The following is a 22,999-nucleotide window of genomic DNA, read 5'->3' on the forward strand; positions in this document are numbered from 1 at the left end:
GCACGGTTCAATACACACAATTGTTAAGGGGATGCAAACCAGAGAAAGACTTTCGTCTTGTTTACATCAGGGTCCCTCATTTTCAATTCATCATAACATTAATGACATACACGACATACATCATGACATTTATGACATACTAACATGACATACAGGTATACAGATATATATGTCATGACATTTATGACATACACGACATACAGATTTACAGATATATATATCATGACATTTATGACATACACGACATACAGATATACAGTACTGTTACATTTATGACATACAAGATGTACAGATATACAGTACTGTTTACCAGAGATCCTAAAAGAAAATATATACATTCGAGGGGGAGGAAACTGTACATTAGGAGGGGGTTGGGGGGCTGGGTTGGTGGGTGGGGGTACTACTGGGACCGCCTTGGGACCGCCTTGAGTAGAGAACATTGTCTTTTTTTTTTTGCTGCTGTCTATTTTATGTCTGGACTTTATGCATGGATATATCTAAAATACTGGGTTGATATGTCTATTTTATATGTGTGTATCTGCCAATTTCATGATTTTACATGTCTATTTCATGTTTATCAGTGACAATCAAACCGTAAACAAAGAGGCCTATTAAAGATGTTAGATCCTAATGTGAAAAACGATGTGATTTAAGGTTGTATGACTTACCTTGCCTTTGTCTATTTTGCTGCTGTCTATTTTATGCTCATCTTATGCTTATTGCATGCCTAACTTTATGCATTGCTCTTGATCTGCCAATTTTGTGCTCATTTTATGCCTATGTCTTTTTTACCGGTGTGAAGCACTTTGAGCTGCAATTCTTGTATGAAAGGTGCTATACAAATAATGTTTATTATTATTATTATTATTATTATTATTATTATTATTATTATTATTATTATTATTATTATTATTATTATTATTATTATTATTATTATTATTATTACAATGCATATAAGCAAAAGACTGGATGGTTTTCATACTAGGTTAATGTTAGCCTAACAGAGTTGCGTACTGTGGCTAGAAAATAATCATCCAGTTCAAGTTTAGTTGATTTGACAATTATTGGAATACATGTTACAACAAGTCATGCATCCTAAACCAATCAAGGATGGCACAAAACAGTCACAGACTTATTTCCAGTGTGGTCCTTGGTCTCAACAGCACATCGTTTTTACACAAACAGTATTATCATCAGCGTTCCATATATTGATAAAAATTTGATTCAAAAGAAAAATACAACATTGTTAATAAAATATGTACAACATGTACAGATCTTGCACACTAAAGCAGGAAGCCTCTCTCCTCTTGTCAGATCTCACACACTAAAGCAGGAAGCCTCCCTCCTCTGTCAGATCTCACACACTAAAGCAGGAAGGATCCCTCCTCTGTCAGATCTCACACACTAAAGCAGGAAGCCTCTCTCCTCTGTCAGATCTCACACACTAAAGCAGGAAGCCTCCCTCCTCTGTCAGATCTCACACACTAAAGCAGGAAGGATCCCTCCTCTGTCAGATCTCACACACTAAAGCAGGAAGCCTCTCTCCTCTGTCAGATCTCACACACTAAAGCAGGAAGGATCCCTCCTCTGTCAGATCTCACACACTAAAGCAGGAAGGATCCCTCCTCTGTCAGATCTCACACACTAAAGCAGGAAGGATCCCTCCTCTGTCAGATCTCACACACTAAAGCAGGAAGGATCCCTCCTCTGTCAGATCTCGCACACTAAAGCAGGAAGCCTCCCTCCTCTGTCAGATCTCACACACTAAAGCAGGAAGGATCCCTCCTCTGTCAGATCTCACACACTAAAGCAGGAAGGATCCCTCCTCTGTCAGATCTCACACACTAAAGCAGGAAGGATCCCTCCTCTGTCAGATCTCACACACTAAAGCAGGAAGGATCCCTCCTCTGTCAGATCTCACACACTAAAGCAGGAAGGATCCCTCCACTGTCAGATCTCACACACTAAAGCAGGAAGGACATATCTTTTTTAAGTAATTCCATTGGAAAGCGATTTTGTGTGCTACATTAGTAGTAGGAAAGTGACATAGAAATGCAGTTATTCATTCATTCATCGCCGTTTGTCTGTTGTCTTCAGATCCAGACTGTGACGAAGAAGACCGAGATAATCGAGGAGGGGATCGTGAACGCCACGACCACCTTGGAGGGCCTGGTGGCCAACATCACCAAGGAGCCTCAGTTCGACGTCAAAAAGACCTTGGAGTTCAAGAGCGGCATGAACGTCCTCGGTACGTCGACCTCCACCTCGTTCCCAGTTTTATCTCCTCCGTGATATAAAGCACTACGGCCGAAAGTGTCTATGGGTTTAGAATTTTCCGGTGTATGTACTTCCCCCGGGAAGCTGCCTCCGAACGGACCAAACTTTTCCCGAATCCTGGCGGCAAACAAGCTATAGAACGTCCCGGTCGTGTAGTAAATTCTTCAGGCAAAGCCGTTGCAGTGGCTTAAAAAACGAGGAAATATTGTGCACTTCACACGTTTCTATAATTGTTTTGTCGAAACCGGAAACGCCTGTAGCCGGTACTTCCTGTACTTCCGTTTACACACTTTAGGAGGCATATCTTTACCAGCCTACGTCGACCTCAACCCTGATGCCCGTCTCTAGAGATTATGTTCATTTTAGGGATGGGTACCGAATCTAAGGGTATACTGACCGAATCACGTCGGTACTACCGAGTACCGATTCACGTGAGATCCGCCGGTGCCACATTTCGGTACTTTTTTTTTTGTTTGTCTGATGACGTAAACTTTTCGTTTACCCACGAAACCTATGAAGTGTGCCGCATGTTCACGTCAACGCTCACGCGGCGCACGGCACAATAACCGCTTACCTAGGATTTTACTTGATTCAACGACAACAAAGCAGTCGGGGCAATGGCAAGCCAAAAACGGTGGCAAGTGTTGTTACACTATACAAAGCTAGATGCAGACAACGCTCGCTGCAATATTATATATTATATATATATATATATATATTAACAAATTGTTCTAAATAAATAATAATGTTAATAAATCATTTGAAGTTTGGAATTTATTTTTACACAACTGAGGTAGGTAGATTACATTTTTAGAGACTAAAGTACCGAAATAAGGTACCGCCGTTGTTGGGTACCGGTATCGATTCAAATGTGAACGGTACCCAACCCTAATGTTGAACAATATTTATACATACAAACTGTAAAGGGTGGGGGTCTAAGGAATCATGTGACATCTTTGGGGACATATGGAAAGGTGGGGAAAAAGGAATGGGGGGAGGGGTAGATCAAAGAGAGAGGGGGGGGAAGGGGGTCTTATCTCCCCCACTACACATATAACTCTGTATGATAGCCATGTACAATAATACTGTATATACCATATATATATATATTTATTTTATCTGTCTGAATATACCTGCATATATTCCTGTTTATACACCGTCCTGTACACACACACACACACACACACACACACACACACACACATATATACTGTACTAGTTATACCACTGGCCAGTATGGCTTACTACCATAGTACTGGTACCAGATTAGCACATTTACTCAGTAGTACTAATTTATACATATTACATTTGAATCACTTTTCTTTTCAGCACTATTGTACATGCTATCATACAGAGTTATATGGGTAGTCTATAGTATAAGGTAGGTAGTTATGATTATTATGATTACAGTGTAAGGGCAGGTGTAGACAGTGAAAGCAGTAGGCGGGTCATACAGTGTGTGCAACAGAGTTCAAAGGTCACACGGTGTGAGTAACGGAGCCTCTTCTTGATCGTCTCCCCCTGCAGGACTGATTGGGTTCTTCATCGCCTTCGGCATCTGCATGGGCAAGATGGGCGAGAGAGCCCGGCTGATGCTGGAGTTCTTCAACATCCTCAACGAGATCGTCATGAAGATCGTCATCATGATCATGTGGTCAGTAGTAGCCTATCAATTCAGGGGATCGATGGGATTTAGAAGTCAGGGTTCTTGACCCAAGTCTCCTGGCCAGAGAACGTCAAGTCCTCCTTACCAAACTCCTAAACTCATTTGTATATATATATCGATTTACCATGTTTTAACAACAGAAAAAAAGAATTTGTATCAACCGAGATTATTTGACCATGCGCATCCTTAATTAAACCTCTCCGGTTTCCATCGACAGAGTCAAAGCAGGTGTGTCTCTGATAGGGCTGTCCCCGACTAAGGATTTGGATGGTCGACTATGATTGGCCAAAATTTGCCGTTAGTCGACTATTGGTCGACTAATAAAAAAATAAAAATAAAAAAAAGTATAATTTTTTTTTTTTTTTTTTTTTTTTTTTTTTTCATCATTCCATTTGGGCTGTGGGGGGGTGCTTAATGTCTGAAGGAGTCGACGGAAGGCTTCTTGTCCTCTGCAAAAGCATGCAATTAGTCCACTGATGGATACATCTTGATATTTGTCTAGTCTAGTGTGTTCATTAGACGGGTGAAATCCTCTTTCTGTGCCTCTGTGCCTGTTTTCGTAGGCAGTTAGCCTCTGGTATGCGTGCCATTAGCGCTAGCCACGCTTCTAGGCCTCTTTTCTTTTGGAAAGGATGATTAAAAAAATTAAAAAAATTATAAATTTAGTATTTTTTTGTGTGTATTCGACTAAGAGGTTGGCTAGTCGACTACGGCTCCTTTCGACCGATTAGTCGACTAATCGACTAATAGTTTCAAGTTCAAGTTTCTTTAATATTTGTCATAATAGGGGTCAGCCCTAGTCTCTGATGAAGGTATTGTCCTATAATGGTGTGCTCTAGGAATGTGCTTCAGACCCAGGCTCTCCGAGGTCTCATCCTCTCCTCCTTCTAGCACTCGACACTTTGAGGAACATTGGGTCTCATTCACCAACGGACTTGCAACAAAAAGGGCTTTCTCTTGGGGCCATTTGAGACATTTTCAGGGGCAGATTTTGGGATTCACCAAAAATATATATATAATTATAATTAAAACATATATAATTAATATTATATTTTATAATATTGTCTATATTCATGTCTTGCCCCGAAAAGGTCTCAAATGGCCCTAAGAGAAAGCCTTTTTGTCGTAAGTCCATTGGTGAATAATAATAATAATAATAATAATAATAATAATAATAATAATAATAATAATAATAATAATAATAATAATAATAATAATAATAATAGCTTTATTTGTATAGCACTTTTCATACAGAGGTTGCAGTTCAATGTGCTTCACAACAGTAAAAAATACAGGCATAAGAGAGCATAAAATTTTTTAAATTTAAATACAAAGAGATAGAGAGGTAGCAAGGTTAGGCAAATCACAGTTCTTCAGCAATACAAATAATAAAATAGAATAGATTAGATAGAGTAAAAAAAGTGCGGTTTGATTCAGTTTAAAATAGGCTAAAAATAATAAGATAGAACGGACAGTAAAAAGTGTGATAAGATTGTTCAATAAAGAAAAATATATAACAACAGAGCAGTGTATCGCTCTTAGTACTTTGAGTTTCCATCGCTCTTAACACTTTGAGTTTCTTTACAAAGTACAGTTCTAAGTTACCTTATAGAACAACAGAGCAGTGTGTCGCTCACAACAACAGAGCATCACTCTAACATCATAGAACCGACATATGAATTTCATTGGAAGTGTATGAAAGTAGGTAGGGTAATAATAATAATAATAATAATAATAATAATAATAATAATAATAATAATAATAACGAGCATAACATTTAAAAAAAAAATGAGAATGAGACCCATTGTTACTCAGCTGATAAGAGTTGTACCCTTCCTGATGACTTGTTGTACAGAACTTGTACGTCGCTTTGGATAAAAGCGTTCAGCTAAATGACTAAATGTAAAATGTCCTCGAGATGAACCTCCTCTTCTCCTTCATCTCCTCCCCTTCCTGAGACCACCCTCTGAGGGGCCTCCCCTTCACGTGGGCCGGCCGGACGGACGGACGGTGTCTCCCCTCGTGGGTCACTAACCACCAGGGGTGTAAAAGTACCCAGAAATTATACTTAAGTGAAAGTATGGGTACCGTCTCAAAATCGTCCTCAAGTAAAAGTAAAAGAGTATCTGGATAAAAACACACTTGAGTAAAAGTAAAAAAGTTTCTACTTTTAAATGTACTTAAGTACTAAAAAGTAAAAAGTAAACACTTTTTTTCTGACAGTCTATTCTTCTGATAGCAGGTGTTTAATCAAAGGTCCCCGCTTTCTAGTCTTGCACAAGGACCAATCAGCATGGGTATGGGCGGGTTCATTTTCCATTGATGGGGTGTTAGTTCGGCCAGAGAAACAAATATACTAATTAAAATGGTCGGGCCTGCAATATTTGTACTTTGTACTTTGTAGGTCTGCATTTTAAATGTAAGGAGTAAAAAGTATGTATTTTTTTCTCTGAAATGTAATTGAGTAAAAGTACAAAGTATACAAACCTAATAATACTCAAGTAAAGTAAAAATCCCCAAAAACAGTACTTAAGTATTGTAACGAAGTACAATTACTCAAGTACTTTACACCCCTGCTAACCACCCCCCTCCTCCTCCTCCCCCCCCCCCCCCCCCGGTCCCCCTCAGGTACTCCCCCTTCGGTATCGCCTGCCTGATCTGCGGTAAGATCATCTCCATCAAGGACCTGGAGGTGGTGGCCCGACAGCTGGGGATGTACATGGTGACGGTGATCGTGGGCCTCCTCATCCACGGGGTCATCTTCCTGCCCAGCATCTACTTTGTCATCGTCAGGAAAAACCCCTTCACCTTCTTCCTGGGCATCTTCCAGGCCTGGATCACCGCCCTGGGCACAGCTTCCAGGTGGGCATTGTTGGCAGTGTTTTTCCCCACAGGATTTTATGAAACTGTGGTGGGTGAACCTCTAGCCCCTCTAGGGGGGGGGGGGGGGGGGGGGGTCCGGGGGCGTGAGTGAGTGAGTGAGTGAGTGAGTGAGTGAGTGAGTGAGTGAGTGAGTGAGTGAGTGAGTGAGTGAGTGAGTGAGTGAGTGAGAGAGTGAGTGAGAGAGAGATAGATTGGGTGAGAGAGTGAGTGAGTGAGTGAGTGAGTGAGTGAGTGAGTGAGTGAGTGAGTGAGTGAGTGAGTGAGTGAGTGAGTGAGTGAGTGAGTGAGTGAGTGAGTGAGTGAGTGAGTGAGTGAGTGAGTGAGTGAGTGAGTGAGAGAGTGAGTGAGAGAGAGATAGATTGGGTGAGAGAGTGAGTGAGTGAGTGAGTGAGTGAGTGAGTGAGTGAGTGAGTGAGTGAGTGAGTGAGTGAGTGAGTGAGTGAGTGAGTGAGTGAGTGAGTGAGTGAGTGAGTGAGTGAGTGAGTGAGTGAGTGAGTGAGTGAGTGAGTGAGTGAGTGAGAGAGTGAGTGAGAGAGAGATAGATTGGGTGAGAGAGTGAGTGAGTGAGTGAGTGAGTGAGTGAGTGAGAGAGTGAGTGAGAGAGAGATAGATTGGGTGAGAGAGTGAGTGAGTGAGTGAGTGAGTGAGTGAGTGAGTGAGTGAGTGAGTGAGTGAGTGAGTGAGTGAGTGAGTGAGTGAGTGAGTGAGTGAGTGGGTGAGTGGGTGAGTGAGTGAGTGAGTGAGTGAGTGAGTGAGTGAGTGAGTGAGTGAGTGAGTGAGTGAGTGAGTGAGTGAGTGAGTGAGTGAGTGAGTGAGTGGGTGGGTGAGTGAGTGAGTGAGTGAGTGGGTGGGTGAGTGAGTGAGTGAGTGAGTGAGTGAGTGAGTGAGTGGGTGAGTGGGTGAGTGAGTGAGTGAGTGAGTGAGTGAGTGAGTGAGAGAGTGAGTGAGAGAGTGAGTGAGTGAGTGGGTGAGTGGGTGAGTGAGTGAGTGAGAGAGAGATAGATTGGGTGAGAGAGTGAGTGAGTGAGTGAGTGAGTGAGTGAGTGAGTGAGTGAGTGAGTGAGTGGGTGAGTGGGTGAGTGAGTGAGTGAGTGAGTGAGTGGGTGAGTGGGTGAGTGAGTGAGTGAGTGAGTGAGTGAGTGAGTGAGTGAGTGAGTGAGAGAGTGAGTGAGAGAGAGATAGATTGGGTGAGAGAGTGAGTGAGTGAGTGAGTGAGTGAGTGAGTGAGTGAGTGAGTGAGTGAGTGGGTGAGTGAGTGAGTGAGTGAGTGAGTGAGTGAGTGAGTGAGTGAGTGAGTGAGTGAGTGAGTGAGTGAGTGAGTGAGTGAGTGAGTGAGTGGGTGAGTGAGTGAGTGAGTGAGCTGTAGTCTGTAGCTATGTAACCTGTATTTAGATAATGAAATGTACCGTGTAATGTAATAATGGAACCCTGCTACAGTAATCCTGGTGTCTTATATAAACCCATGAGGGTTGGACGCTTTGTGTGCGTGACACAAAATAAAATAACTAGGGCTGTCAGTTTATCGCGTTAATTAGATTAATTAATTACACAGCAAATTATCGCGTTATGAAAATTAACTCAAAATTAATTACAAAATTATTATAATTTTTTTAAATCTCATTCATTCCATTAAAACGTAGAATAAACATTTACAGACTTTTTTTTAAATGGTCCATTTGCATGTTCTTGGTATCTGAATATATGGATCTCAGGGAATGTATTCCCAGTGTCAGAAATATTGTGTCTGTTACTAAGCTTGAGTAAATTCTAATGAACCAAATGAGAATATTCCATAATTTTTTTTTAGACTGTGAATAACACCATGCTAAAATTGACCAGACCTGAAAAATCTAAGCAAATGAATAAAGGGAAGATGATTAAACAGAAGGTTTTGTAGATACAGTACTGAATTCTGCCATCCGGACACATGCAATTTGAAATATGATTATAGAATATAAAATAGCAGGCCTAAAATGGTTATGCGATTAAAATGCGATTAATTCGATTAATTAATTACAAATCCTGTAATTAATTAGATACATTTTTTTAATCGCCTGACAGCACTAAAAATAACCAATCGATCAATCGATCATAGCTTACAACATGACATAGCTTTTCCTCACGCCACGTCTACCTCTCTCCCGTCCGTCCTCCTCTCAGTGCTGGCACGCTGCCCGTCACCTTCCGTTGCCTGGAAGAGAACCTGGGCATCGACAAGAGAGTCACCCGCTTCGTGCTTCCTGTCGGCGCCACCATCAACATGGACGGGACCGCCCTCTACGAGGCCGTGGCGGCCATCTTCATCGCTCAAATGAACGGCATACACCTGGATCCTGGTCAGATTATCACCGTCAGGTAAATAATAATAATAATAATAATCATAATAATTACTTGCATTTATATAGCGCTTTTCTATAGACACTCAAAGCGCTTTACAATGTAGGGTGGAAATGGCCTCCTTCACCACCACTGGTAGCCCCCAACCTTGGGCTACGCAGGCTCAATGGCTGCCATACACTGGCACCCGGCACACATCACACTACTACACAATGGCTGAACGGCTCAGGAGACAGGGATTGATTTTCGCCAATTAAGGGGGGTAGGGATGGCCTTGATGTCAGAGACCTGATTGGGAATTTGGCCAGGAACGTCGGGGAACCCCCTACTCTTTACGATAGGCGTCCTGGGTTCTTTAACGACCAAATTCAGTCAGGACCTGGGTTTAGCGTCTCATCCGAAGGAGCAGCACGACTCATAATGACATGTCAGTGGTTCGAAAAACCTCTTTCATTCTACATAGTGTTTGTAACTGAGGGGTACAATTCCCTGACTGTATTGAGAGTATGGTATTATTAAACCACTACTTAGTTATGTACTTTAATTACTGGCCATACAGTACATGATATATCTGGTGAACACCCACACAAGAATACGGCAATGACAAAGAAAGTTCTAGTTAGAGGTATTTATTATTATTAGAGCAGCAACGGTAGGTTACAGATTGAGAATTATAATTGCGCTTGTAAGGCGAAGAACACTTAAAGTAGGTCAAGAGCGTAAGTCCATGAGAATAGTAAGATGGGTATAACTGACGCCACCTGTAGCATAGTAATTACATAAGGCACACTCGTAGTCAGCTGGAGACACTAGGGGGTTCCCTCCGGTTGTAAGCCGGCAGGGTAGAGGAATGTTCGGGAGCAAAGTCTGGATCAACGCGGAATAACGAGGCTCCAGATACAGGAGCCAGTGCAGTACTCCCTTGGTCCTTAGACAAAGCAACAGCTATAATCCAGTATGCACGACAGCATGGATGAAAGCTAGCCAGCCTCTGGTCCTAGAGGCGGGCTCGAGGGTGCTCCTCACAGGGGTAGATCCCACACGACAGTGGGGTAGACGGTTCTCTGCTCCAGCAGCCACGGTACCAAAGCAATATAATCCAGCCGGAAAAGGCTCTGCATTCGCCGGTGTAGGTTCTCCGGTGTACATATCCAACGGTTCTCGTCTAGGACTCCTCGGGTGGTGGCGCGAGTTTAGGCCGCCCAGCCTGGATAAGTGCACTAGCGATAGGTACGACGAACCGGTGGTAATGCTGGTCACGGAAGAACGGTAGCCGCACGATACACTATAAATAATAGACTATTACTTCACAATAGAATAAGTCGAACTCGACGATACAGCGTTAAACTCTGACACTTTAGCTATATATTCGCATGCGGTTCTCAAGGCTCTATTCAGGGGCAAAGAGGCCCACTTCACGGCACGTTGTATCGTGGTGAAGGCTTCAACGTTTAGGATACTCCATACTGCTGTATCCACCTGCGACGTATTTATACGTAAGGTGAATAATCTAGTGCCAACCTCAGTTCTGTCTCGTATTACTGCGCAAACCTGGACATGTTGAGACATGCCTTGGCGTTGTCTTTGAACTTGCCATTGGGGGTATGGCCGTTGGCGCCTAGGGGTCGCTGTCCAATAGGAGAACGAGTATTATGGTCTGGTTTGTACCTAGGTAAAGGGATATTCCGTGTATATATACAAAGAATATACAAGGGATATCAAACGATATACAAATATTATACATGGGATCTCAAGCAATAAATATATATATTCGGTTTAATCTGACCCTTTGTAACAGTGTTACTATTATTGTCTCACACTTGTTGACGTTCATAGTTTTTTTTTACTTATAATCCCCAGTCATGTAAACCAATGTCTACAACCGCCTTACACTGTAATCATAATAATCACAACTACCTACCTCATACTATAGTCTACCCATATAACTCTGTATATGGGTAGACAATAGTACTGTATATAACGTGTATATATATATATTTATATTTACCGCATATATATATATTCATATCTGTCTGCATATAACCCATACCACTCTGTATGATAGCATGTACAATAATGCTGTATATGTTGTATATATATATTTATTCTTACCGTATTCTTACCGTATATATATATACATATATCCACATCTGTCTGTATACCTGCATATAATCCTTTTTACATACCTGTAGATACTATATCTCTGTACATATCCCTTACCTAATCACCGGTACATTGTATATTACTATTGCACCTTACTGTTACATTTGCACTCTGGTTGGATGCCAAACTTCTTTTCGTTGTGCTGCATGATGACAAAACATTTTAATCTAATCGAATCGAATCAGTGGAAATCTATGTGATGGAATGTCTATTAGCCACCTGAACCTGAATCTGAATCTGAATCTGAATCTGAAGGTCGTATGTAAGATCTAATCGTATTGCCTATATTTATGTCTTTCTACTAATACTCTGCCCATACTGTACCTGTACCTCCTCCTGCCCATACCTGTACCTCCCCTCTATGACGCCCAACATTTCCCCAAGGGAATCAATAAAGGAATATCTGATCTTATCTTATCTTAAAAACCAAGGTCCCGGTCATTGTATTGTCATTATTTTAATGTTGCAGCTAGGGATGTATTTTTTTGCTCCCGATCCGATCCCGATTTGAGTATCTGCCGATACCGATTTTCCCGATCCGATCTTTCGGCAAAAAAAGAAAAGAAAAAAAATGCAATCAAGTTGACCCTTAAGGTTTTTATTTTTTTATTTAACAGTATCCAACTATCCATTATTATCCAACATGGATATGGCTTTTTTTTAACAGTATATCCATTGTATCCAACATGGATATATAGCTTATTTGTTTCATTGCAGCATTGAATCAAAATTCAAAACTAAATAAAGCTTATCAGTGGTGCACCACAAAATAGCCACGTAAAGTAAAACAAATGACATGCAGAATAGTGCAGTAACAAAGGTAGTGCAGTAACAGAGGTAGCTTCACTAGCTTCACAAGTTCAGTTACATTCAGTCATAAATAATCAAATTAAATATAAAATTGGCTTAGTGCAGAATAATTCTAGATTATGAACTAGTCTAGTTAGAGCTAGAAATAGTCTTCAAATAAATATACTAACCTACACTGTAGCACTCAACACTTTGATGAACATTGTTACTCAGCTGATAGAGTCGTGCCCTTCCTTCCTGATGACTTGTCGTACAGAACTTGTAAGTCGCTTTGGATAAAAGCATCAGCTAAATGACTAAATGTAAATGTAAATGTAAATGTAGTTAAAAATATATATTTTTTATTCCCAATCTTCGGGACATCCCTATAGTTGTGTTTTATGACCACAGATCCAGAAGAAAATCTTCTTCTATAACTTTGAACGTTGTCTCTCTCTCTCTCTCTCTCTCTCTCTCTCTCTCTCTCTCTCTCTCTCTCTCTCTCTCTCTCTCTCTCTCTCTCTCTCTCTCTCTCCCTGCAGTATGACGGCCACTCTGGCCAGCATCGGCGCGGCCAGCATCCCCAGTGCCGGCCTGGTGACCATGCTGCTCATCCTCACCGCCGTGGGGCTCCCCACCCAGGACATCAGCCTGCTGGTGGCCGTGGACTGGCTGCTGTGAGTGTTCCTCCTCCTCCTCCTCCTCCTCCAGAATACACCACTGTACCTCCGCGGTAACCCTTTCACTGCCACACTGCAGAAGGTTAACCCTTTACTGTCACACTACCGACGGTTAACCTTCTGTAGTGTGGCAGTGAAACGGTTACCCTGCTGTTGTGTGGCAGTGAAGGGCTTAACCTTCTGTGTATTGTCGCAGTGAAAGGGTTAACCATTTGGTAGTGCGGCAGTGAAAGGGTTAACCTTCTGTGTATTGCGGCAGTGAAAGGGTTAACCGTTTGGTAGTGTGCTAGTAAAGGGTTAACCGTTTGGTAGTGCGGCAGTGAAACGGTTAACCTGCTGTTGTGTGGCAGTGAAAGGGTTAACCTTCTGTGTATCGTCGCAGTGAAAGGGTTAACCGTTTGGTAGTGTGATGGTAAAGGGTTAACCTGCTGTAGTGTGGCAGTGAAACGGTTAACCTGCTGTTGTGTGGCAGTGGGAGGGTTAACCTTCTGTGTATCGTCGCAGTGAAAGGGTTAACCGTTTGGTAGTGCGGCAGTGAAAGGGTTAATAATAATAATAATAATAATAATAAATTGTCTTTATATAGCGCTTTTAAAGAACCCAAAGACGCTGACAATAAACAAAACAAATGAACAGAGAGAGAGAACCACAGGGAATAAGCAACAGGATGAAGACGCAAGACATACAACCAACGGGTAACAAGTAACAAGTACAAAGTCCAGTAGGGGAACAATCAGGGAGGTGGGGGGGGGGGAGGGGGGGGGGGCAGGAGAGGGAGAGAAAGTAGGGAAGGGGAAAGGGAGGTGGTGGGTTGGAGGAGGGTGGTTATGGGTAGGGAAGGTTGTGTGCTTGGGAGAACAGGTGGGTTTTGAGTCGGGATCTAAAGGTGGAGTGAGGGAGGGTCTCTGACAATCTGCGGGAGGGGGTTCCACAGTCTGGGTTACATTGAGCTTTTTCGCACCTACTCCCGAACTACACTTGCACAGATTGATAGACCTAGGGCTAGATCCACAAAGAATGGATTGCACGGAGCAAGTTGCACCCTTACTTACAATTCTGCACGGTGATTGATTGAATGAAAATGTTATTAACAGATTGCAGAATGGGTACAATACAGTACGGCTCAATACACACAATTGTTAAGGGGATGCAGACCAGAGAAAGACTTTCATCTTGTTTACAGTACATCAGGGTCCCCCATTTTCAATTCACAATGAATTGTAAGTAAGGGTGCAACTTGCTCCGTGCAATCCATTCTTTGTGGATCTAGCCCCTAGACTCCGTGGGCAATCTGCGCATGCGTAGTTCGGGAGTGGGTGTGAAAAAGCGACTATAGCTTGGGCCGAGAAAGTGCCGATCGACTTGGGATTGGTCTCTCCGTGTTCAGGAGACTCAGGCGTATATAAAAGTCTATTGGATCATGTCTCCCGCACCCCCACAGCCGTAGCAACAACCACTTAATGTCAAGGCTCTCATCCACATTCGTTCATTTTCTCCCCCCTGCTCTCTCTCCCGTGATTTCATAATCCCGGAAGTGTTGCGCGGTTCTCAACTGGTCTAGCCTCGGGACCCAACATTTTCCTTAGTTATTACATTTTTTAACCACTATGATTTATTTCAAATTTTCTTTTTTGCAGTAATACACAATCACGCACTGTTAAAAACATTAAATAAACACAAAAAAGTGCAACAAAAGTGCAACTAGGGCTAAAAACCCAATGAAATAAAATAATAATAATAATAAATAATATAATGCTTCTTAGCAGACTTCTTAGCTTAACATCACAGGGAAGTTGAGGGAACTAATGGGATAACTGGGGATGTTGTTTGCTCCTGACAAGAGTCTCAAAGTCTGGGGTGATGGTAGACAAAGCAACTCTGAGGTCATGCTCAATGTCCAATCTGTTCCTCTGCTTTGTCTTCAGCTGGACCAAAAAAAAAGTTAAAAAAAAAAGAATTATTATTATTATTTATTTTTTTACACACATAAAATGGCCCCCGCGGCCCACTTTTGGGTCGCGACCAGTGATGCCACAGATTACTTGTAAAAGTAATCCGATTACTGATTACTGATTACTCCTTTAAAAAGTAATCCAAGTTACTTTACTGATTACTTGATTATCAGAGTAACTTAGTTACTTTGAAAGTAACTAGGTTACGAAGTCGTCGTCGTTCCCCCAACAGTTTTTTTTAAACGCTTTATTGAAAGTGCATAAATTGTTTTTAACTTGTTTCTCTGCACATAACGTAAATTGTTAAACTAGTGCTTCAGCTTCTGTACCATCAAGTATGGTAAAGCAACAGTCTATGATGCTCACAGCATTAGAGCAGCCAGCCAGTGGTTTTACAAAACCAGTGTATCCATTCACATCTAACAAATGCAGGCTGAACTATTCAATTATATCAACTGTAACTATTAAATTGTTTTTATAAATGTCTCTCTATAAACATACAAGCAGTCTCTCTTTAACATGTAAATTAACTGTAAATCTGGCAAATAAGAGCTTTTCTCTCTCTCTCTCTCTCTCTCTCTCTCTCTCTCACCCCTCTCTCTCTCTCTCTCTCTCTCTCTCTCTCACCCCTCTCTCTCTCTCTCTCTCTCTCTCTCTCACCCCATGCCTCTTTCTCTCCAACCCCACCCAGACAGCCTACATCTCTAATATAATAATAATAATAATAATAATAATAATAATAATAATAATAATAATAATAATAATAATAATAATAATAATAATTATTATTATTATTATAATATAATCCCTTCTCTCCCTCTCTGTGTGTATGTGTGTGTGTGTGTGCGCGTGTGTGCGTGTGCTTGTGCTTGTGTGTGTGTGTGTGTGTGTGTGTGTGTGTGTGTGTGTGTGTGTGTGTCTCTCTCCCCTCTCTCTGTCACTCGTGTTCTCCCACCTGAAGAACTGTGGGAGAGCATTAGAGCAGCCAGCCAGTGGTTTTACAAAACCAGTGTATCCATTCACATCTAACAAATGCAGGCTGAACTATTCAATTATATCAACTGTAACTATTAAATTGTTTTTATAAATGTCTCTCTAGTCTTCTTGCGGTTTCACTTCGTTTAGACAAGCGTTTTGGGGTGGAATTCTCAGACGAATGCAACGGAGCTCTGCTGTCAGACGATTGGCGCATATGTCACATGACGTGCTGTGAAGACCCGCCCTACTCTGCCTCTGATTCGCAGACTGTGGATGGGGAATGTGATTGGGCCAAAGCAGAGTCACTCACAGACAGAGAGTCCAGTCACGCCGCGAGGACACATTCTTGTGTAACCCTTTCACTGCCACACCACGTCACTCCCAAATAAGAAAAACAGCTCAAAAATGTATTTTTGACTGTCGAAAACGAAATAAAATACTGCATTCCCCCTGCATTATGAATTTATGATGAGATAGTAACGAAATAGTAATGCACAGCCACTTGGACAAGTAACTGCAATCAGATTACTGGCTTTTAAAGATTAACGCGTTAGATTACTATTTTCGGGGGAAAGTAATCAGATTACAATAACGCGTTACTTAGTAACGCGTTACCGGCATCACTGGTCGCGACCCACCAGTTGAGAAACACTGGTCTATAGCACTGCTTGCTTTCATCAGAGGCGATGGTTATGATGTCACTGTGATGACGCCATGCTTCAGTCTTTGAAGGCACTGAGGTTTACGGTTTATGGTTTAATCATTTCTCAACCGGACCTGTTAGCCTGTATCTGATTTAATGACCACATTATGAAAGTGGCCCGATTCAGAATTGAAAGGTTCAAATGGTTTCAAACGACTGGATGTCATTTAGCCAAATCAGCAGCACGGCTGTGTGAGTGTGAGTCTTTTCACCTTTTACATGATCTAGCTTTGGCATGGAGTGAATGTTTAGATCGCTATAGGGGCAAAAGGAACGTAATCCTGGTCAGAACAACGGGGCAGACTGCAATATATTTGCATTTGTTAGCCATTCTAGCGATCTTAAAACAATCAATCCATGCCAAAGCTAGATCATGTAAACGGTGAAAGACTCAACACTCACAGCCATGCTGCTGATTTGGCTAAAAATGACATCCAGTCGTTTGAAACAACTTTTAGTCGGGGGAGTGTCATGGTTTCTCCGCGGAGCCCCGTCGTATTTTTCTTTAGCGCCGCAGCTCGCGCAGCAGGTAGGGGGCAACTTAGTCACGTGACTCAGTCGGTATTGCTGATTGGCTCGAACGTGGTATGTTTGTAAACAAGTGGACAGGTCTATCTATACGTGACGAATAAAACAAAACTTGAACTTCAACTAAAAGCGCTTTCGATAAAAGCTGCTATATAAAATGCACCATAGGGGGGCGACAGTGGCTCAGGAGGTAGAGCAGTCGTCTGGCAATCCGGAGGTTCCCGGTTCGATTCCCGCTCCTCCCGGGGGCAGCGTGTCGATGTGTCCTTGAGCAAAGACACTTAACCCCCCTAATTGCTCCCCCGATGAGCAGGTCGGCACCTTGCGTGGTCGCCTCTGCCGTCGGTGTGTGAATGTGTGAGTGGGTAAAAACGTGAGAAATAAATTGTAAAGCGCTTTGGATAAAAGCTGCTATATTAAAAAAAAGCAGCCGTTTACCGTTGACCATTTCACCGGCTCTTCCTTCCTTCCTTCCTCCCCACGCAGGGATCGGTTCAGGACCTCGGTGAACGTGGTGGGCGACTCCTACGGCGCCGGCATCGTGTACCACCTGTCCAAGCTGGAGCTGGACGAGCTGGACGCCAACGCGGCGGCCATCGCGGCCAAGTCGGACGACATCGAGATGACGAACAAGACCCCGTCCTACTACGACGACATGAAGAACCACCACGAGAACAACTCTAACCAGTGCGTCTTGTCCTCCACCTCCACCGCTAACAATACCGTCGTAGTAGATGAGTGCAAGGTACAATTAACGCTTCCGGACGTAGAGACTTGTCTATAACACCCTTCGTGTCGCATGCCCTGCTCCGCCGCTCGCTTCTCTTCTTTTTCTTTGCATCTATCCTTTTTATTCTGCGCATGTTTTGTACAGTATGATGCCAGTGTAAATAAATACATACATGTATTTTTTCATGACAAAAATGAACCAAAAGAAGAAGAAAAAGGGAAATACGCTTGTGTTGTACATGATTCACCGCGGCGCTCGATGTTGGAATAGCAGCTCTTGTTGTGCCTCTGCGGGTCTCGTCTCGTCGAAGGCTTCGTGATTTGACCCTTTTTAAATCTTTAAACTGGGTCAAATGTGCATCGGCTGAGACGAATTCTGCATCCGATGGCTGTTCTAAACACAATGCTCTTGATTGGGGATGTCCGATATTATCAGCCTACCGATATTGGCATTAAAATGTAATATCGAAAATGATCGGTATCGGTTTAAAAAAAAAATATATATATATATATATATATTTTTTTTTTACATTTATTTAACCTTTATTTACCCAGGCAAGCAAGTAAGAACCAATTCTTATTTAATGTATTGTCAAAAGTTGGCATAATGTTGTGTTAATTCCACGACCAGAAATATGTAATGTTAATTACCTGAAATTATTCAGTTTTTTGGGGGCGGGAATCCCCGCATATATGTATCGGTATCGGAAATGAAGAGTTGGACAATATCGGTATATATCGGATATCGGTAAAAAAAAAAAAAAAAGCCAATATCGAACATCCCTATACTCTTTATTCATACAATTGAAACCAAGAGAGAGACCCGTAGCTGTAGCAGACCGGGAGAGATTTGTGATCTCTGCGTTGTGAAACCGAGACATGGCAGAAGAAGACGGTCGCACTTGGAATCCTCTCCTCTCTGAAAGGAGAGGCCGCCGCTGTAGTTCCCTGAAGCGTCTGTAAAGGTCTACTGATGAGCCTGTTCATTTATTAAAAAGGATCAAAGGTGTTGCCTAGCAACACCGACAGCCCCCCTCACAGCCGGTGGTCCGTCCACCGCGACAGGAAGCTATATTATCCTCCCAGATTGGAATCCTCCGTCTATTAATGGTCACTTGCAGAGAGAGAGAGAGAGAGAGAGAGACGTGGCGAACACAAAGGCTTGCTATTTCATCTGATCTCCTTCTCTGTGCATCATTAACACGACTCACTTTTTTCCCAAAGACGCAAACTACTATAGATTGCCTTGCAAAACTAATTTTTGTATACATAATGCAAAACAACGTGTTCGTTTTGTGTGTATTTTGTACCTTGTTGTATATATGTTTTCGTTTGTATTTATTTGTATTTATTATTATTCTTTTTTTTACTTGTCACACTGCATGTCGAGTCGTCTAAATGTGTCCGGTCTGTTCTCAGGTCAGTCGAGGAAAGTCTGCATGGTTCCCCCCCCCCCCCCCCCCCCCCGACCACGACGAGGTCTTTGGGTTATGAGGTCTCTAGAGAGAATGATGATAATGTTTCCATGACAACAACAACAACAGCAACAGCAACTAAAAAAAAATAAATGGACCAGAAGTGGGTCCAGAATTTGGACCGAGCAGGTTGTTCTGATTCTGTAGAACCACGACTGGACAGAAAATTCTGCCTCCGCCTCATAATCCAAACACTTTGGAATACAATATGCATGACCATCATTGGTTTCCCCAAAGAGATATGGGATTCATAGATGGCGTTCCACGTGGTTATTATGTTCTGATCGGTACAGTATCAGCACAGTATCATCAGCCGATCTCGCTTGAAAAATGTAAACAAAGTACTAATCGACCACAGGAAAAAGGTACATATATCGTATGTTACGTTATAGCCGCGAGTAATATTATTGACATATTTTCGAAAATGTACAATGTGTACAAAATGGCAAATAAGTACAATAAGATAGTTAGTCAATGCAACAGTGCAGTGCAATAAGATAGCGCTCTCCGCTTTACAGGTCAGTTTTACAGAACACTGTGTGAATGATGTAGCAAAACAACGTACATTAACGTACCTTTTCGTCCCCGCAATCGATTAGCACTTTGTTTACGCTTTTTCCGGCGAGGTACGCGTCCGTCCGTCCGTCGCACGTCGTCGCCCCCTCGGCGACGATGGGTCGACGTCTCCGTAACGAAGACGACGTGCCCCCCCCCCAAAAAACGCTCTCTTCTGTGCCTCTCTCTGGGATCCTGTGCTGTGTTTTACCTGCCGCTTGCTTACAGGTAACCTCAGCCACTAACGGCTCTGCAGCGGAGTGCACGACGCGCGTCGAAGAAGAACCATGGAAACGTGAATAAAGGCCAGCGAGACACACACACAGAACCCCCCCCCCCCCTGCTCCCCCCACCCCCGAGCTCTCCACGGAGCTCTCCTATCTGCTGAGAAGAACAACAACGAGCGAAAGTGTGTGGGGTAGGGGGGGAGGGGGGAGAGAAAAAAATATATAAGAGTCACACGAACAGAACAATTTTTTTTTTTTTTTTTTACGTAGCGTTTAATTTTTTTTTTTTCATTTAGTCCCTTTATAGTGTTTCCTGTCTATCTGACTGACAACTAATACTAATTCACTTAACAGGGAGACGGTTTACAGAGGTTACGTTTTCACCCCCCGTTAGAGCACATGTGCTACCGTAGCGGAACACTTGCACACAAACGTATACTTCAAGGCTTGGGGAGGGGGGAGGGGGGAGGGGAGAGGGGGGAGGGGGGAGGGGGGAGGGGGGAGGGAGAGGAACGACACAACAACAACAACAACCGGAGCGTTTCTGAAGTTATTCCAGGTAAAAATCCTACTTCTGCGTTTTTTTTTTTGGGATGATTAGCGCGTGGCTTAATTAAAGAACACGGCAACACAAGGACAGGAGTTCCTGAATGTAGTGTTTTTTATTAGGAGTTCGATCCAGGCGATTCCCCCCCCCCCCGACAGTCTAACGACGGGGCAAATGACGAGGGAGTGGTTATTAGTTCATATAGGGTATATATTAGTCACGAAGATAGACAGACGGAACGCTTGTACCGGAAAAAAAAAACGTCCCTAGTATTATTAACCCGCGCCGGTGTGCGCGGTAGGGCAGAGCGCTTTTCATCTCGCTCTCTTTCATCTTGGAAGATAACCTTTTCCATCCTTCCACCCTCGCCGGGGGCCTTTGAAGTGTATCTGACTGTATTCTTGACGCCCCAGTATTTACCCCACTATATACCCACGGGTTCCATCTCATAAAATCGACGGAAGGCAGAGAGAGAGAGAGAGAGAGAGAGAGAGAGAGAGAGAGAGAGAGAGAGAGACGGTACAATAGTAATGAAGGAGGAGAGACACACCCCGAGCGCATGCTCTGTTGGATTTTTCTTTTTTTAAAGCACAAAATGTCAGAACCCCATCTTACCTCGTGTCGCTTTTGTCACATGTCATGGGAGATGTTACATTATGAATATGTTGAATGTGTGTTTTGTGCATGTTTCTGTGTGTGTGCGTGTGTGTGTGTGTGTGTGCGTGTGTGTGTGTGCATGTGTGTGTGTGTGTGTGTGTGTGTGTGTGTGTGTGTGTGTTTGAGACAGAGAGAGAGAGCTGCATGGGATGAAAACATGACCAAGTTGTACCTATAAATAAGGGACCAAACCAATCAATCAAACCCACAGAGGCCTTTGGACCCGCCTCCATGACATCATTTGACAGACATTGATGCCATCCATTCACAATCCATTCACAGCTGACGCCCCCGAGTTGTTAGTACTTCCACACGTATTCCGTACGCTAAGAGAATCACTGCCAATGTTCGTCGTAATTCAACTTCGTCGTAATATTACATATATATATATTTGGATATATTAACTGATTTCCATTTCCAAAAATATAACTCTAATGAAATGAAAACGGACAACGTAAAGAAATGTCGACAAGCTTTTTTGTAATTGAACTTAAGAGAAAATAGCACAAATAATGCTGAAGAAGAAGAAGAAGAAGCACAAATTAAGCTGATACGCCAATGAATACAAATTTAAATCAACGGTATAGGATATATCAAAAGAATCTAAAGACACAAACGTTATCGTCCCCTCCTTACATCCCGTTCCGAGTAAGAGCTGATGTCCAGGAATCCAAAACGGTCCGCAGGACAGAAGACACTCGGGCGTCCGCGTGAACTCACTTGCAGGGAGAAATTAAAAGAAAAAGACACCTTTAAGTTTTGCCTATAACCCTAAAATGTTTACTTGCTCGTGAGAAGCAATTCACCTTCTCAAACAGCCTATACAGCACAACCTTTGAAAGCTTTGACTCTTGAGCACAATGACTGTTTATAAGTATTTTTTTTTTTTTTTTTTAAAGACATCCTTTTTATAACGTGCCAATATATACAATGAGGGATGAGATTATTACTAAGTCAGCTATAATTCTATTGGGAATGGTTGTAATAAGCACACATCACACACAGACCTTTTTTTGTAAGACTTTACATTCCAAGGGTTGTATACATCCTGAGCTTCTCTACTACCCAAAAGCACAAAACACATGAATATATGATTAAAGTGTAAAGAACGATAGATTATACACATTCAACTGGGACACGGTTAAAAGATGTACAGTATATTACCAACTTCCTGCGCGCGGCTCTCGCCTGGGACCGTCCCAGCTGATAAAAGGTAAACAACGATAGCCTCTTTACTGCCAGCCAGGGCTCAACACTGTTGCCACACAGACCACCGTAGAGACTCACGCTCACGAGACGTTACCGGACGAGGGCAGAACGCACGGCACCTGAAAGCGTACGTCGCCCAAGCCGCCAAGCTTCCCAGGTAATGAAGAGATATATTCCTCAGATGAAAACAAACACAAACACGCGCGAACGCTGGAATACTGGCTGCTAAACCTTTTTTGGAGCATATATATATATATATATATATATATATATATATATATATATATATATATATACGTGCGTGTATAGGTGCTCTGTGCAGATGAGACCGGTTGTATGTAAAGTATGGATGGATGGACTTTCTTTATCAGTATTTTTGTCCTGCTGTCTCGGTTCTGTTCATTGTGCGATTTATTAAATGACGACCTTGCCTTGAAGATGTTTAACTTTTAACGAGACGAAGCGGCGATTAAAGTAACTCTAGAACACTTTAATTAACAACACCACACACACACACACACACACACGGAGACGTTTCTTAGCGCGGCGCTCTTTTGCTCTTTAGTTCCAGTTCTAGTCTTTATAACGGCTTGCGACGAGCGCCACGCCCTAATATATACACACCACGCCACATGAACTGAAGT

General features: G+C 42.5%; 1 pseudogene across 1 annotated transcript in view; it reads left to right on the forward strand.

The window, feature by feature from the left end:
- LOC311244810 (excitatory amino acid transporter 2-like) overlaps positions 1 to 20,018 on the forward strand; it is a 24,296-nt pseudogene extending 4,278 nt beyond the window's left edge. The window contains exons 3-9 of the transcript in view: positions 2,098 to 2,248; positions 3,805 to 3,931; positions 6,572 to 6,805; positions 8,987 to 9,181; positions 12,658 to 12,792; positions 17,443 to 17,701; positions 19,944 to 20,018. The product of the transcript in view is annotated as an excitatory amino acid transporter 2-like (transcript). The remainder of the gene's footprint in view (positions 1 to 2,097; positions 2,249 to 3,804; positions 3,932 to 6,571; positions 6,806 to 8,986; positions 9,182 to 12,657; positions 12,793 to 17,442; positions 17,702 to 19,943) is intronic.
- Positions 20,019 to 22,999: the final 2,981 nt, after the last annotated feature.

Source organism: Notolepis coatsorum (assembly GCF_963971535.1).
Source record: "Notolepis coatsorum genome assembly, chromosome: 18".
Lineage (NCBI taxonomy): Eukaryota > Metazoa > Chordata > Actinopteri > Aulopiformes > Paralepididae > Notolepis > Notolepis coatsorum.